This window comes from Manis javanica, chromosome 7, assembly GCF_040802235.1.
Source record: "Manis javanica isolate MJ-LG chromosome 7, MJ_LKY, whole genome shotgun sequence".
NCBI lineage: Eukaryota > Metazoa > Chordata > Mammalia > Pholidota > Manidae > Manis > Manis javanica.
Window position 1 is genome coordinate 117,022,835 of NC_133162.1, and position 18,576 is coordinate 117,041,410.

An 18,576-nucleotide genomic window follows, 5' to 3' on the forward strand; every position below is an offset into this window, starting at 1 on the left:
ACTGTTTGCCATTAGCTCTCAAGCAAGAAGAGATCATCTGGTTCTTGTCTGACCAACATCACTGTATTCCACAATCCATCAAAGACCACAAATGGAATGAGAATAGAGTCAGTAAGTAGGGTTGCCACTCAGTTTAGAGAATAGCCCAAGAAGCAGACATTTACACATACCACACACAAACACATTTGCTCATGCAGGCATTTTTTTTTAAAGTTTTATTGCTATACCAGCCATATATCATACAGTTCACCCATTTAAAGTGTGCGATTACATTTTTCTTTTCAGAGTGGATTTTACTTGTGTCTAGGGAATGAAAGTGTTGGCCTAGGTCATCTCCAAGAGTGTTTGCAGCTCAAAGATTCTCCAGCTTGCTGTGCACTCCCCTTGCTCTCTGTACAAGGGGATGGAGGGTTATGGAGAGGAGACTGCCTGGCTCTGCACTCAGTGCTGTGGGTGCAAACTCTTTACCTGCTTCAACACCCTTGCACCAAATACTAGGGCATGTGGTATCACTGAGCAATAATCTTAACAGTTGAAAGTAAATTGCACTATCCTGCAAAGAACTCAGAGCTTATCTTACAGGAATATTTGTTTTTGTATCTGCATTAAGTAGGTATGAATTAAGTATGATATCTTCACTTCAATAATAATAACTCCGTGTGGGGTGGCTTAGTCCAAGTCCCACCATTTATCACTGAGTTAACTGAGCTGAGACTGCCAGTGGATGTGTTCTGCTTTTCTCTCTTAGGAGAATAAACTTTAATGGCCGTTCTCTACATAGTTGAAAAGCAAAAATTATAATAAAATACAATTCTTCTGTAAAATGTGCTTGATGTGTTCTTTCAGATTCGAGCTTTTGTTACTAACAATGAAGATTTAGCACTTAGGTAGCACTTTAATCCACAAAGCACTTTTCAAGTGTTAACTAATTAAACATCATAAGCACCCTGGGAATGAGAAACTTATTATATTAGACTTATAGGCTTCCTGTAACATGTATATTAAATACTTTATTTTGAGTTCATCAGAATATTAGTGACACAGATGAAGAAAATCCCACACTAATTGTCTTCTTTACATAATGCAATATAAAGTAGTACTGAAAGTATTGATTAGATATTCTGAAATTTTCATTTAAATAAAATAACATAGGGCTTGAGGCCCAGTGTATATTTGTTGTGACATATTTTGACTTGAATGCATAATAAAGTAAATTAATTGTACTACTTTAAATCAACCCTTGAGAAAGAGTTAAAAACAATCAAAATTGATAACATTTATGTAGCCCCCTCTAGGCCAGGCACAATTCTAAATGACTGACAATTATCAACACATTTAATCCTGACAATAGCCCAGCAGTGAAGTATACAATAATTCCCATTTCACAGATGAGGAAACTGAAAGAGATATGCTAAAGAATATGAACAAGGTTATATATATATGGTAAGGAGCTGAGCCAGTCAGCCTGATTCCAGAGTCCCTGTGCTTAAACTCTGTCATATACCAATAAATGCACAACTGAAAGTAAATTTTTAAGATTGTAAGTTAAAAGCCCACAGACAGTTATTAGATTCCAATCTGTTAGACCCCTTAGAAGTCTTAAACATACTTAATTGTGAATATAGAAAATGAGCTAAAGTTCTGGCACCATTTCAGATTTGGGGAAAATAATGATAATTTTCATATTTTCAAGATGGATTTTAATGCTGGATAATTATTTTAAATGCACATATATTAAAAATATTCTCTGATGCTAACCGCACTTAAATTTTTGAATTTTAATTTGTCAATTTGTCTATTAATAGTTTCTAAAACAACTGTTAAACTTAACACTAAGTGGAAAAAAATACCATATGTAAAATTTTTTCTTTAGATATGCAAAATACCTAAGGATTTGTGTGTGTGTTTTATATAACAGAGCCTAAGAACAAGTAGACTAGAACCACCATACTGGGAAGAAACAAAAATCTCACTAACCTTGGTCAACATTTATTGTTTCAAATATCTTAGCAAGTTCAGTGGATATTTGATATGCATTCTCTGTGCACACAGTACCTACTGAACTGCTATGACTTGGTGAGGAAGAAGAAAGATTTTTAAAATTTTGCCTATCATCTTACTTATAATTAGGCATATTATTACTGCAAATATCTTGATAGAAAAAGAAATGCTCATTTACTATGATTTATTGTGCCGAGATACATGACTTAACACCTAGGTTGAATCAAAGTACACTATGATCTTGCAATAATTTGTTTCATTTTACTGTAGATTAAATTTCTACTTTAGTTCAAATATGACCTTGAGTATCTGCAGAAGAAAAACGTAAGTGATAAATGTAAATTTTATCTCTGTCACCAATGTTATAACAGTGGTTCCATTGTATGATCAGTGTTTTAAAAATCAACTTTGAGAAAGCTACAAAATTCTCTTTGTTAAACCAACACAGAGCAAAACCCCAAGGCTCCTTCCTACTTGTGTCTCTTCTCACCATAACTTTTTCTCCCCAACCCTACTCCCACATCCTTGTTCCCTCAAAGGAGAAGAGGTGTAGCCCTAAGAAGCCATATATAGTCAAAGACATTAGAAAAGGACTCAAATTTTTAAAAACACTCTAGCTGTTACATCATTCACTAGGAAGACATATGCATTATTTCCTTGTGCTACTTTTCCCTCCTGTTAAAAATTCCATCATTTCTTCTGTACTCCTGGAAATGTAAACATATTCTCATGACAGTTAAAAACAACAAAATGAGTCATGGAGCTTACAAGTCAAACATGTCAATGACATTTCAAAATTCTTATTAAATTAATGTCAGTTTCATTAGCCCTCCCCTTTGAATAACTCATTTCCTTTGCTTTGTCAGAAAGATACCTATTTTAAAGGTAAATGTCAAGATAGAAACAATAACATTTAGTCACGATTAGAAAATACAGAGAAAGTCATTAAACATTTTACACTTACCCTCCAGAGTAGAAAGTTTTCTTCTACTTTCTCTTTGTTTCTGAACTACAACTTCAGAAAAGAAAAACCTAGTATCTGATATATGTGTTATGTTAGGCCAGTGAAGATAATGCACTAACAGACTCTTACAAATCTTAAGCAAAACTCTCTAACTCAAGATATGAAGCCTAGCCATCAAACAAATCTTCCCATTTAGGAGTCAGTCATTTTGATAAAAGCACCAAATTTGGTGATGCTAAAAGAAAGAGTAAAAAGAGGAAAATGTGACAAAATAGCAGGGCACACTGTATTCTAACTTGTCTCTCTAAGGAATTAATATGCTGTAATGTTTGATCACATTGAATTGTTCAGTAACATGATGGTGTGACAAATGAGAGAAACATTCGTGTCATGAGGGCCATCTAGACAGTAAGGGGATGTTTCACATCTAAAAAGAACACTATATTCATAGTGCCATGGTAGGAAGGAGCATTCTTAAAAATGTTTATTATTTTTGGCTTATGAAAGCAATATTTTCCTGTGTGTCTACATAATTGAGATTATACTATATGTAGGATTATACACATATTAAATATGTGTGTGTATGTATATAGAATTTCTTTTCATGCTTTTTTCTTTTAGCTTTACATCTTACATTATATTTTCTTAAGAAAATGTTTTGAAAGTGTAATAAAGGGATCCTTATTCTGCCCACACCCCAAGTCAAAAGGAAGGAAAGAGAATAGTGAAAAAAATAGGCAGCCAGCTGAATGTGCCATAGTGCTAAAATAAAGCAGGACTTTCATTTGTGAAAAAGAAAAAAAATTAACGTTATCATTATCACTGATCACCTGAGCTTTTCACAGGACATACAAATAAGGGTGTGGCATGGAGATACGTTACTCTTCATATTGCCAATAACAGAAAACCGAAATCAAATTGCCTTAGAGTGCTTAAGGAGCTGAAACCCAGAGGCAGGTAAGGCTGAATTTAGCACCTTCATTGATTTTACTACCGAGCCAACTTGTCTCTATAACCCATACATTACCTCTCTTATTGTTGACTTTATTCTTCAGCTCCATATATTTGCCCCGAGTGGCCCCGTTTACAGCAGCTGCAAGCCTGAAGTCATCATATCATGCCAACCAAGAAAAGAAAGACTTCAATGGCAAATACAAATATTTGTTTCACGATCTTCTTGGTCCAGATTAGATCATGTGCCTCACTCTGAACCAATCACAAGGGCCAGAGAGATGACATATTGATAAGGCAAACGAGGCCTGGTTCAGGGCTGAGAATTGAGCCAATCCCACCTATCAAATCATTGGCTACGAAGAGAGGAAAATAGGTTGGGAATGAATGCTATAGAACAAAATAAAAGAATAAAATATGTACTCTATACCAGCCTATTATTGTTCCACTGTAGTTTGCTAAGATCAGATCTTCCTTGGCCCATAGTCTACACAAAATAAAATAAGACATGTGAAAAATATGTAGATGATTCATAAATTAACAACAAACATAACTAGAAGTATTTGGATTCCTTACCCCAAGGAAAAGAAATCTGAATCTGATCCAACAGACACCATAAGAATAATTGCAAAAAAATTATGATATACATTTTCCCTTTCGTAAGGACTATGGTGATAGTCTCCTAGATTGTCCCCTTAATGAATGCCAAGACTGCTACAAGTTTCACTGTGCAAACATAGAGCCAGCCTGGAATGCTCCATAATTTCGTTGCGGCTTACAGTGGCAGAATTAGCCTGGCCTCTTGCCTGAGCATTCTGTCCCTCACAAGAATAGCAACCATAACAAGGGCTAAGAACTTTACTAGTTCTTCTATTGACCACTTATTATGTGCCAAACAGTATGCTAAGAGTGATGTATGCTTGCTTTCAGTTAAGTTTCACAGCTCCTTTGGGTGGTAACTATTATTATCTTCATTTTTAAAATGAGGAAATGAAGTCGAGTTTCTTCTTCTCCAAGCTCACAATCTCTAAGTAGTGCAGAATTCTTTCTACGTGTCCAGATGATAAGCAACACAATGACCTTATACTGAGGCAGTAGCAGGGATGTGAAATAAGCTAGTTTTTTAAAAGAAGATTATCACTCTTCTTGAGAACATATTCATGTACTCTTTGAGGACAGCTACCAAGTTTTATGCTCTTTAAATTCCCATTAAAGCCATGCCAGGCTTATGACCAGAATTGTATTCATGAACTATGTTAGTAGATGGATTTATCTGGCCAAAGAGAATCTTAAACTATTGTTCAGGTCTATCTATCTAATTTATAATAGGTACATCCATTTGAGTTTGAAGTTTCTTTCACATGCTAAATCTATAAATATAGATCCTATCTTTATAATTAAGTCCCTCTGTATCAGTCAGCAACTGTTCCATAAAAAACTACACTAATAATCAAGTCAAAGAAATATAAGCATTGATTCTTAGTCACATGTCTATGGGTCAGCTGGAGTATGTTTGCTCCAGACTGGACCAGAACTTCTCTGCTTCACTGGTCCCATTCAGAACCCCAGACTGAAGGAATAGTAGCCTGGGAGAATATTCTTATCCTGGCGAAAGCAGAAGATAAGGAGGGCAAATCATATTGTAGAGGCACATGTCAAACATTTGATCACATTTCTAACATCCCATTGGCCAAGGTAAGTCACATGACCAAAACCAACATCCATGTGATAGGGAAATATACTTCTCCCTTGGAGGTGTGGCAGCGGAAGAGACTAAATATTATCTGAGCAATAATTTACCTTACCACAACTCCTCAAATAAAGTATAAGGAGAAGAGACTAACATGTACTAAGCACAAATACTTGTTCATTCATCAGTTTAGAAAAGATTATGGAGTAGATACAATGTAGTTATTTTTTAGCTAGTTGCTGGGCTGCAATAATGAACAATAGTCTTGTGGCAAACAAATGTTATTCCCTTGTGAATCCTAATAGCAACCTCATTGGTAGATAAATTCCCATTTGATAGCTGAAGAAATTGCATCATCAAGAGATCAAATAAATGGTCAAAAGCACACAGATAACAAGTGATAAAGGTGGAACGTAGGAACTGAGTACTTTGAACCTCATCCACGTTGTTTCTCAGTAATAGATAAATTTTCATATGGCTTCACAAGTGAATAATGAAAAATAGACCACCCATCAGTTAGGGTTTGATCAGGCAGACAGAACCACTATGAGTGACAGAGAACAAGCAATTCACTATTACAGGCATTGGCCCTTATGCAATCATGGACACCTGCTGCCTCTAGGTCTGGTGCTGAGCCTGCACATCATCAGTCAGGAAAAGAAGATAGACATGAAGTAGTGGCAATCAAGGGTAAACCAGAATCTAAGAGGAAAAATTGAAAGGTCGCCTAATTACTCACTGCCTTGAGTCCTTGTGGGATAAGCCAGCATCCTTTACCATAGAGCTAAAGTAATGTATCCCTGGTCATCAATTCTCAGGAGCTGAAGTTGTTTGATGGGAGCTGCAGGTGCCGTGGGCACAGCAGCTGTCCCTGGCCAACAGCAGATCTGGGACAATGTGCACAAACTCCAACAATGCTCACCCTGCAGCAATCCTCAGAGCTTAGGAATGGCTACCACTTGGTGCCAAATGCTGCATAAATTTCCCTCATGACTTAACCCTAACCTGGGACCACATGGGAAGAGAATTTGGGAAAATTAACATGGTATAAAACCATAACACCATGTTAGTACTGTGAATTAACTAAAAGCTGTATTTAAAATAGGAAAGTTTGAAATAAAATGATTTGCTAGAACTTTCAAGTGCTCTAGGCTGGAAAATATGGAAAGATGTCAGAGAATTCATGTTCAGAACTTTCCTCCCATGCAGTGGAGAGATCTTGAGTTCTTTTTATTTATTTAACCCTGACATTTCATACTTGAAGAACCATAACACTTAGTTTTCCCAGCATAATGTCACTCTGATGTACACTACTTTGGTTGTAAGAACTCAAAGCAGCTTAGGTAGAAAAGGGAATTTATTGGCTCATATACCTGGAAACTTAAAGACAGCTTTTGCTTCAGGCATGGCTAGGTTCAGGGGTGCAAGTAATAACTGTAGCATTTACTCAACATATCTCAACTGTGCTAGCCTCTGCTGCCTTTTGTGTAAAGATTCGTGTGTTCCTACTCCAAACAGATTATCTCCACATGTCAAAAAACATTAGTGGCAGTATTTCCAAGCGTGTGTCTTTACATCTTGAGGTGCAAAAAATAAATAAGCCCCTTCTCTCCCAACACACAAGCACATACTCTCATTGAAGGATTGTAAATTGTCTTGTCTGGGTCACATGTCCAACACTTGCATCAAACACTGAGACAAGGATGAGGTAGCGTGATTGGACAGGCTTGAGACTCCTGCCCACTCCTGCAGCAGGAGCTGGCAGGACACTGGCCAGATTAAAATGACTGATGTTTAATGCAAATGCACTTTAAATAGAAGAATTGGAAGGTGTCTGTTAGTTGAGAGAGGGACGATGTTGAAGTTTATGCTGTTATTCTTTTCCCTTTTCTAGAAAGCATGACAATGACATAAAGAAGAACCTTCATTAGTTCTCTGATAACAGACGGAGTATGGGGGAAAAAAAAAAGCAGCACATATTGGCAATAGAACCAAAAGCAGTTTTCTATAGATAGCACTGGTCGGCTGCTATCTCCATTTAAAACACATTCAAAAATTGCTACCAGATGAACTATATGGCCAGCTTTAGCTTTGAGGGAAATAAAAGAAATCTAATATCGAATAGATACCCAGTAATGGGTTGCCTTTGCTTGGGATTTTTTATTAAAAAATAATTGTGCATGCAGCTGTTACCCACTGGTCATTCACAGCTCATATTTTTCAATACCAAAAAAAAAAATGAAGAAAAGAATCCATAAAAATAGAAGGCTTCCTAATAATGAAGAATGACCTCTAATTGTAATGGATTTTACTTTTGGGCAAATTGGTAAAAACTAATTTTTATAGCATGACTTAAAATAATTATTTTTCTTAATGGCTTTGTTTCCAGCCAGAATGTGTGAATCCATAAGTAATAACACTAAAATTGGTTCACAGCTAAAAGTACGAAGGGATTTACTTATTCCCTCATTCCTTCACTCTATATGGAGAGCCCACTGTGTTGTCATGCACTAAGCTAAGCACTAAGGGTACCAAAAAAAAAGGGCATGCCCTTGCTCCAGAGAAGCTCACAGTGTAGCAGAGGAAGGCTCAAAAACCAGACAGTGTTGCAAACCACTTATGCCCAGACAGCTGTAACAGCGCAGAGGAACAGACACTGCATTTCACCTGGGCGTGTCGGAGACCTTTCAAGTGAAGGTCTTGATTGAGAAATAGTACGTTTCTAATCAGAAGCCTGAGAAAATGGTATGCCAGGAACAAAAGGCAGTATCCACTGTGATAGGACTTTGTGGATTAACTGTGTTCCCTGCGGATGGTGGGAAGGAATGCCCAGGAAGCTAACAGGGATGGAATTAGTACATCCTGCAAAGCAGTTTGGAAAGACAACTCTGGAAGCAGGGAAAGGGTTAGCGACAAAGGACAGAAACTAATTCCACTGAGAGCTCAGAGAGGTAACAGAGAAGTCACCTGAACTAACACTGGCCGTCTGCAGAGACCTTGCAAAGTTCAAATGGATATTATGACTAACAGATTGAATGAAGTACCTAAGGAAGAGGAAGGAATCAAAATACCTCTCTCATGCATCCAGTTTAGGAAACTAGTTGGATGAATATAACACTGAAGATATGAAGGAAAATGGACAGACATGGGGATAGGTGGGGATGGATTAGGAAAGATCAGAAGATGTGGTTGCCTATGCTGGCAGACATTAATTTTGTTTTAGTATAATAGCTACATAAAATCAACTGTTTTACCTACCATACATTATTCCTTTGTGTATTTTGAATAACGTCCCATTTAAGTGTATTCATCATGTCAAAAATCTGTTATTAAATAAGAGTATGGACTAGGTCATCTCTTTCTATATTCCCAATATTATATGAAGAATATAATATTTTGAGTTGCAGTAATTTCATGTTACATTTAGTATTCTACCTTCATGAGTATTTTAACGATGCTTTTGGGGAAAATACTGTCTCCATGTGACTGCACAAAATTTTGAGACAAAAGATCTTTTCTGACCTCAACTAGTGATCTCTTTATTGAAGCCAAGAACTGATTCGTTTCATATTTTTTAATCTTCACTGTTCATGTGGAGATAATTTTTGTAGGAGTATAACAGCATTACACCTTTTCAAATGATGTCTTTTGGTTTAATTTGCAAAACTCGAGGACTACAGATTCTGATGGATTAGGAGTAAACTATTTATCAGAAATAATAATAGCTCCTAGTTGATGAAGACACTTTTGATGAATATAATTTTCAGTGCTGTTCTAAGAAACTTGCTTGCTATGATATTATAAAACTTTCACAGTGATCTTAGATAAGGCATTAAAATAAATTACAAGAAAGGTAGCTGAGTTTTCTCTCACATTAGATGTCAGAGGTGGGGGCTTTGGGTGTCTAGTCTTATCTCACACTGAGTCTTTTTCATTTACTTAATGCATTCAAAAGTTGTTAAAGTTTCTTATATAAAAATATGATTGATTGTTGCAGTGACAGTAATTGCATTTTAGCAAAAGTAACCATTATGGTAATTTTCTTCAAGGAAGAAGAAATCTAACTAAAGTAGCTAGTTACTTCCTCACACATTAACTTTGAAATTTTTTAACATAAAAATACTTGATAAGGAAAGTACAAACTGAAGAACATAAAATGGCATGCAATATTGATAAAACTACTTCCATCAGGTGGTTCACAATTTTATGTATCTGTTAATCACAAATTAAATGAAACAAAATATAGGAAAAAATTAAAATATCTATACTAATGGGTCAGTTAAGCTAAGTCTTCAATTGAAACCTTTTAAAAATGACTCTCAGATACCTATTTTCATTTGTAAACTCCAGAAGGTAATGATTTTTTTGGAACCCAGAAGGATTTAGTCATATATGCCTTAGAATATGGAATCAAATGAATACATGAAGATATGATTACAAAGAAAAAAATAAAAAATAGCAATTATACATGTATATAGACAGGGCAATGCTGCATATAGTAATAACTTGTGCATGTTAAATCACAAGTGAAACAGTATTAACATTTAATTTCATGTATTCCACTGCACACCTGAATACTAATTAGCAACTAAAATAGGGAATACTGCATGTATTGATAAAATCTCAGTTCCATATTCTTCAGACATCAGTGATTTAACATGAACTGCATATTCGGAAAAGCTACTTTATCATTTTAACAGTTTCCTTTCTAAACTTCTTTTTCCTTATTTTTGAAAGCAATATGCTAATTTCAAAATCAATCAAAGGTACCTGAAATGTTGGCTAAATGTGGAATTGCATTTTTAAATATTAATTGTTAATGATATAGATATGGTAACTGCCATGAGATATATAAAGCAGAAGCTTCAGATCCAGTATGCAAATAGATGAACTCATGGTAACCTCAGTCAATACAGTCAATTCAAATTTTTCATTTTTAGGGGGCTACAGAGGATACCAATACTTTGTTTCTGTCTCTTTCTTAGCCCTGTTATTGAAATGGCCCCTAGAACTGCAAAAGAAAGATTTGTTTTAGAGGCTGAGACAGAGGAAAAGGAGCTTAAACTTCATGATTTTTCCCTGGTTGCCTCTATTCATCTCTCTCCATCTTCATTCCTTTGCTAGCCTCTGTATTTAAATTGGCCCTTGCAGTACCATTTGATTTATTTGGGAGTTAGTCTTATAGAAGAGAATTTCATTCCCAAAGCCACATTTCCTTAATTCTTTCTTTTATTTTTCCACTTTCCCCCATAGATTACAAATCCTCTCCCATTTGTTTGTGCCATTTTGCCCAGCAATTGCATCCTTAACGCAAGTTAGTTCTTATTATGTATGGCGAAGAATGCAGTGGGGGAAGCTGCAGGTGTGTGTGTGTCTGTGTGTCTGTGTGTATGTTTGTTTTTGAGTTGTATTCTAAAATAAGGATTCAGTATAAAATTGGTAATAGTAATAGATTTTCAGCAAAATCCTATTCCCTTGAAGCTTGTCTAACTGGTCTCTCACTTATTAACAGAACACAAAGGTAAAGGGTAATTACAAAATAATTACACTAGTAAGCATAAAAATAAAATGTTTCAAAAAAAAGGACCTAATAAATATCTGCTAAGAAAGTTACAAGGACTGTATTAGTATGTTTCTAGGTAGGAACAACAGAAAACCCATCTTAAAGTTGCATGAATAATAAAGAGAATTTATTGGCTCATGTCACTAACAGTCCAGAGGATGGGAGAGACTTGGGTGCAAATGACCAGAGCTCCAGATACTTGGTTGCAGTTGTCTCAGTTCTTCCCTTCTTTGGTTACTGGCTCAGCTCCTTGGCCAGCTTTTTCCAGGTTGTAAAATTTCAGCTCCCAGCAAGCAGGGTCACATTCTTTCCCATTCATGATTCCCAAGAGAAGGTATGTTCTTCCTCAGCAAAGAGTAAGTCCTCAGCTTCATTCTGATTGGCCCATTTGGGGCCACCCTGGAATCATCTGGAGTGGCAAGGAGGAAAGATGTATTGGTCTAGACCAATGAAGGCATGTGCTTGCCACACACTGAAACAATTCCATAGGTTTTTTTATTAAATACTGAAATGCTTCTGAACCAGATGATAAGTAGACAAGGCTCTGGGCCCCTCCCAAGTGTTTCTTGCTGCATCAGCCATCCAGTCTGGAATCGTCCTGATTTCTCTGTCCAGCAGCTAAGAACTTAACATCCACAAAGCAAAGCTATGTTTGGACCCTATTCCAGCAATGCAGCAGGCGTCTCTTCTCTTGGGCGGATCATGTCCTGGTTGTTAAACATTTTGAATGTAATGTTTTCCTATAACTGGGTGGCTTAAAACAACAGGAATTTATTCTCTCATCATTCTGGAGGCCAGTAGTCCAAAATCAAGGTGTTGGCTGAACCATGCTTCCTCCAGATTGTCTCAGGAAAAATCTCCCCTTGCCTCAGTTGCTGGCAGTCCTTGGTCTTCCTTAGTCTCTGGCAGCATAACTCCAATCTCTGCCTCTGTCTTCACGTAATGATCTTCCATGTAGGTGTCTGAATTTTGCCGCCTCTTATAAGGACACCAGTCCCTGGATTAGAGCCCACATTAACCTAGCATGACCTGGTCTTAACTCGATCGTATCTGTAAAGACCCTATTCCCAAATAAGGACACTTCCACAGATCCCAAGTGGACACAAATTTCAGGGGACACTTTTCAATCCAGTATACCCTCCCCCCAAGTGTGATGGCTGCTGTGTGATAAGGAAGTGGCAAAGTGATGTTGGGGAGGTTCACACAGTCCACTATAGATGATGGGCCCTCCGGGCCTCAGGTTTCTTCATTTACCTGGGTATAGTCAACAGTTTTGTTGACTGTTGGCTATAGTTAACCTGACATTTCAGATCTTTTGAGTTGGATCCTATATTGCCTTATCTAACTTGTAGCTCTAAGGCATAAGTCCATGGATTTCAAAAAGTATTTTAAAGGAGGAGACTGACAAAGAGCCCTTGAATCTATATGCCAGAGTGAGCATTATCAATAGAGTAAATAAGCAATATCTCACCTACATAAGTTTATTGTTTTTCAAATATATATAGCTATGATTAAGCAAATAAAAATTCATTTAAAACCTTTCTGCATTTATAATACTTTTCTGTCATTATGTATGTATCAACAGATAATCAAATACAACTACTACTGTGCTTTGATGAACTGGCCTCTATTAGAAGAGTCATGAGTAGATTGGAATACAAGTCTGGCCACTGTTACAAAGGCAAAACACACACACACACACACACACACACACAAGCTCAAATAGGCATTAATTTCTTTCTCACTTAAGGTTAGAGCACAAGCAGTCCAGGGGTCCGCTGGCAGCTCCATGGTCCTGAGGACCTAGGCACTTTTGATTTTGTTGTTCTGTGATTCTCAAGACATGGCATTCATTCCTCTGGTCTAAGATGGCTTGTACAGCTCTCCTCAGGTTTTAAGGTATACAAAGTCTTGCTCAGCTGTGGCACTGTTCATATAGTTTATGTCTCCAATACCAATACCCCAGCTTATCTTTTCTTTCTATTGTAATTGGGTAACTTGTCACCAGGGATAGGAAGTTAAAAATCTCATTCTAGCAAAATAGTCCCTCCCCTAGTAATTCTAATTTTTCCCCTTCTAGACTCTGTTTCCTGTTGACCTCAATATTTGCAACTATTATTCTTTTGAATCTAAAACTTTCTTACTATAGACATTTAATGAGCATATTTAGGCCAACTATGTAAGTAGAGTTAGAAAGATGAGGTACAGTTTTTTAAAAAACCCCACAAAATTACAATATTAAGGATATACAAAATTATTTTGAAAATTATCTTAGAACAAACTTCCTAATCTGCTAGGAATATGCAAATCATTTGCAAATATTCTTTACTTTCTCCCAAGTGCATGTAGCTTTTGGCAAGACTGCTAACTCTCCTAATTTTTATTTTCTCCTCTTTCTTTAGGAATAGGACTCTCAACATTTAGCTGAGTGCATGGCTGCTCAGAGAAAAACTACATTTCCCAGCTACTCTTGCTGCTCTGCTTGGCCATATATTTCAGGATCTGGCCAATGGTTTATGAACCTTGACATTTCAAGAGTTCTTTGCTTCTTAAGTAATAGACATGCAATATTTGTTTATTTCCTAGAAACAAAGACTCATCCTCAGCATTTGAATTGAGAAGTAAGGTGGATATAGATAAATTTCTCCAAAATGTATTCCCTATGTTGCAGTACTAGTTACAATAGCCAAGAAATGGAAGTAACCTAAGTGTCCATCAGTAGATGAATGGATAAAGAGGATGTGGTACATATACACAATGGAATATTATTCAGCCATAAGAAGAAAACAAATACTACCATTTGTAACAACATGGATGGAGCTAGAGGGTATTATGGTCAGTGAAATAAACATGGCGGAGAAAGACAAGTACCAAATGATTTCACTCATCTGTGGAGCATAAGAACAAAGCAAAAACTGAAGAAACAAAACAGTAGCAGACTTACAGAACCCAAGAATGGGCTAACAGTTACCAAAGGGAAAGGGACTGGGGAGAGTGGGTGGGAAGGGAAGGATAAGGGGGAAAAGGGGCATTATGATTAGCACACATAACATAGGTGGGTGCACACAGGGAAGGCAGTATAGCACAGAGAAGGCAAGTAGTGATTCTATAGCATATTACTATGCTGATGGACAGTGACTGTAGTGGGGTATGTGGTGAGGACTTGATAATGGGGGGAATCTAGTAACCACAATGTGGTTCATGTGATTTTATATTAATGATACCAAAATAAAAAAAATGTATTCCCTAGTACTATCACTATTAGCAATATATTTGCAAATCAGATAGTTCGTTTTCATCTCCAGCACCTCTTATTGCTAGAGGAATGCAGGACTTAGTCGCATGTCCTCCCCTGACAGTTCTCATCCAGTCTTGTGACTTTACAGACCTAATATAAACATTTCTACTTCTAAGTCTAGTGGACATATTAATCTCAAACTTAACATACCCAGATCCAAACTTCTGATCTCCATTTTCACTTCCACTCCAAATATGTTAATATGACTCTCTTCTCCTCTCAGTGACCATCAATTCCAGTTTTTTGGGCAAAAACTTTGGAGTCATCTTTTACTCATCTTTCACTCTTTACAAAAATCCAACAAGAAGTCATATCACCCCTCTATGCAGAATATATCTAGAGTCCAGTCACTTCTCACTGCTTCTTCTGCTACCTATCACTCCAGGCCACGCTGATGTTACTCACTGCAATAGCCTCCTCACCTCTGCCCTACTCCTTCTAATAGTCTTTTCTCAACAGAGCAGCCAAAGTACCTTTTTTTCTAAATTTTAGTCAGATCATGTCACTTCTCTGTTCAAAAACCTCTACTGGTTCCACTTTCACTCAGAGTTCTTACACATAGCCTAACAGGTTGTACAAGATACAGTCTCTGCTACGTGTCTGGCCTTATCTCCTACTCAATTCCAGACACACTGGTCTCCTTGCTTCAGAATAATGTGCCTGTGATCCCCTTTGCCCTACGTATCCACATGGCTTACTTGTTCACTTCCTCTATGTCTCTGCTCAAGCGTTACCTGCTCAGAGGCCAACTCCCTTCCCCTAAATAGTTATTAACATTATTTTACATGTTACATAGTTCACATGTTTATTTTGTTTATTTTCTGTCTTTCCTGTAAGAATGCAAAATCTTACATAAATTTAATATTTATTAAATATTCTCATTTTAATTTCGTACATATTTCCAGCTCTTAAACCTTTGCCTGGCATAAAGAAGGTAGACAACAAATATTTAATGAATGAATGAATGAATGAATGAATGTATATGTTTTTTTAAACATAAATCCTTTCACAAAAATAAATAGGCATTATGTGATCAAAACCGAAAGTTTCTGTGATATGACTGCCCTTGCACTGTTCACCATGTAAGAACTTATTCACTATGTAAGAACTTGTTCACCATGTAAGAACTTGTTCGTTATGCTTCAGAAGATTGGAGACTGTTGAGAGTTAGGCTTGGGGTTGATTAATGATTGTGCATTGAGTCCCCGATACAAAATTTTATTGTTGTTAACAACCATTTGATCAATAAATATGAGAGATGCCCTCTCAAAAATCAATCAATCAATAAATAAATAAATAGGCATTATAATATGTCAAATAAATGAAAAGAAACTCATGTATAGAGTGTTAACCATGTGTTAGGCTCTGGGTAGTATTCTACAAGTACAATCTCAGTGAATTTTCTTAGCAGATGCTATGTGATCTGTCTTATAACCAACTTATAGATGAGATGTTATATAACTAGTTTAAGAATTTAAAAAGTCAGCAAAGGGGGCATATGGGTTCAAACCCAAAATGTCTGACTCTACAGACCATTTTCTTTCTAATATGACTAAAACATGTCTCCTTTAAATAAAAAAAAATCACCAACAGCAGCAATAAAACAGATGAAATCAAACATTCATTTAAAAAGGGGCAACAAAATGCCTGACTAGGATTCCAAATATGTGAAAATTATAAATCCTAGCTTTTAGAAGTAAAAACACTGAATAGGCCAGGTAAAAGGGTGGATGAGCATTAGAAAGGCAGACTGCATGCACAAGCACACCAAGACATTATAGTTAGAGAGAGACCTCTCTGAAAACCCCATCTCCTCTACCCTTCTGTGGCTAGCACTGAAGCAGGAGCAGCCAAAATGAGGTTCAATGCTTTTGTGATTTCTGACCAGAACAAGAACCATAAAAGGCCTTTCAACGTACCTTCCCACATTTGCAGGAAGATCATGTCTTTCCCTCTTTCCAAAGAGCTGAAACAGTACAACGTTCAATCCATGTCCATCAGAAATTATAGATGATGAAGTTCACATTGTATGAGGAAATAGGTCAGCAGATTGGCAAAGTAGTCCAAGTTTACAGGAAGAAATGTGGCATCCATACCGAATGTGTGTAGCAGGAGTAGCTGTCCATATAGACAGTCCATATAGAAAACACAACTGTCTATATAGACAGTCAGCCCAACAAGGTGGTTATCGCTAGGCTAAAATTGGACAAAGACTGTAAGACAAATCTTGCCAAGTAGGAAAGGTAAAGGGCAAATATAAGGAAAGAAAACACTGAGAAGATGTGGGAATAAAGTAATCTTATATACAACCTTCATTAAAAAGTGCTAAAATGAAAAAAAAATAACCTCCCTGACACTATTGCTGTGTTCTACTAGCTGCCCCATACTTCCACTGTACAAAAGGATGGAGCATTACTTCAAAGTCTTAATTATTGACTTGATATCAATTTGCACCAGAAGACTGAGATAATCAAAGATTTACAGATATAAAATTAGGGCCCTCTTTATTACAGAGTTCTTCCATCTTGGTCGATTATAGGAGAGTAGAAAGGGCCTTCCTTCGCCTTTCCATTGGCCATGTGAAGAAACCTGGGCTCGGCTCTGCCTCTCCTTCTCCAGCGTTTCTTTCTTTGAAAGCTGCACTGTATTGGAAAACCACTATGCTTTTAAATAATCCAGAGAATACGAAAGAGGGTGGAAGTTATAGCGCACCTCAGACAGAAAGAAATGTTCTTAGGAAACATTTGTAAGTAGGTTTCTGAAACTTCTTAAAATCACATCAGTAAAAGAAGAGGTTACAGGAATGACTTGAATATTGAGACTTCGACTATGTTAGCATATCAGAAGGCCTATAAAACAAGATAACAACCTTTCTAACACCCCCTAAGGTCTCTATCATATAATCAGACATCCTAAAGGGACATTTATATAGTAAATTCACATTTGGGGCCAACAGAAATTCCCTATTTATGAGAGTATTCCACTTGCCACCATCTCTCAACACACACAGAATGAGAGCCTTAAGATTTTGATTCTTCATGTTATTTGACCTGAAGTTTCACTGATTTTGCTTCAAAAGCAATGTCTCAGAGAAAAATAAAATTTATATAATAAGTTGTTTAGTTTTTTAAAAGCATTTTATATCTTGGCTTTTTTTTTTTTTTGGAGAATTTTAATACTGAGGTCCAACCATACCAGAAACTAGCAATAAAGTTGAATTTACTAGACCAAATAAGGATCTCAATACCAACAGGAACAAATACATATATTCACAATCTTTGACTTCTCTATTGTACATTTTTATATTCATTGATATACTGTCCAATACGTATGTTTATATTTTTTCTGACAGTTAGAAACTTGACACAACTTGGGAAGTATCCCAAATGAGAAGATTCTTCAACATACCAAATTCCATGTTATAATGGCTAGCTTAGTACTAAGACTTGGGTGACAGCTGCAGCTCTCCAGAAACTAAAAGGTGCTACTATCCCAGGAAGAACATATAAACAACCAAAAGGCATCGCTGTCTGTTTAAGGTTGAGCACTGTATATAGAAAAAAAGCTGGCAGAAATTCAACACCCAGAAATCTATGTCTCCCAGCAAAAGACATTTGCACAACTCCTCTAAAAGAGAGCAAGATGTTTATTACTCAAAAGTTAAACATTTCCTTCTCCATTTGTTAGGAAATGTATTTTCTTATCCAATCCAATATGTGTTATTTTTTAAAATCACACACCCATCACTAAATGGCTGAGTTCACCTACATATCTGAGCTAATACATCAAACAAAGAAAACAGGCTTGGCTGCAAAGTCAATGAAAGTCAAATAAAAAGCCAAACTAAACAGATGAGACACCATGCCCTGAAGGTCAACAAAGGAGATCATTGTTCAGTGAGGAGAGTTTGGTAACCTCAGCAAGGAGGATTTGCTGTGCCCATCATAAACACAAAGCAACTCATCTAAGCTACTTAAACACAAATCCTATTGCAATACTGATGGGTAGCTGGTTGCATACAACTGGATTTGTTCTTTGCCATACTGTATTAGAGTTAAACTCCACTGAACCTTACATCAAAATCCACAGATAGTTTTGAAATTTTGGGT

The 18,576-nt window shown here is 36.6% G+C and overlaps 1 pseudogene; it reads left to right on the forward strand.

Annotated features, from left to right (window-relative positions):
* The first annotated feature begins 16,322 nt into the window (after positions 1–16,322).
* On the forward strand, positions 16,323–16,759 carry LOC118972848 (large ribosomal subunit protein uL24 pseudogene; annotated as a pseudogene).
* Positions 16,760–18,576: the final 1,817 nt, after the last annotated feature.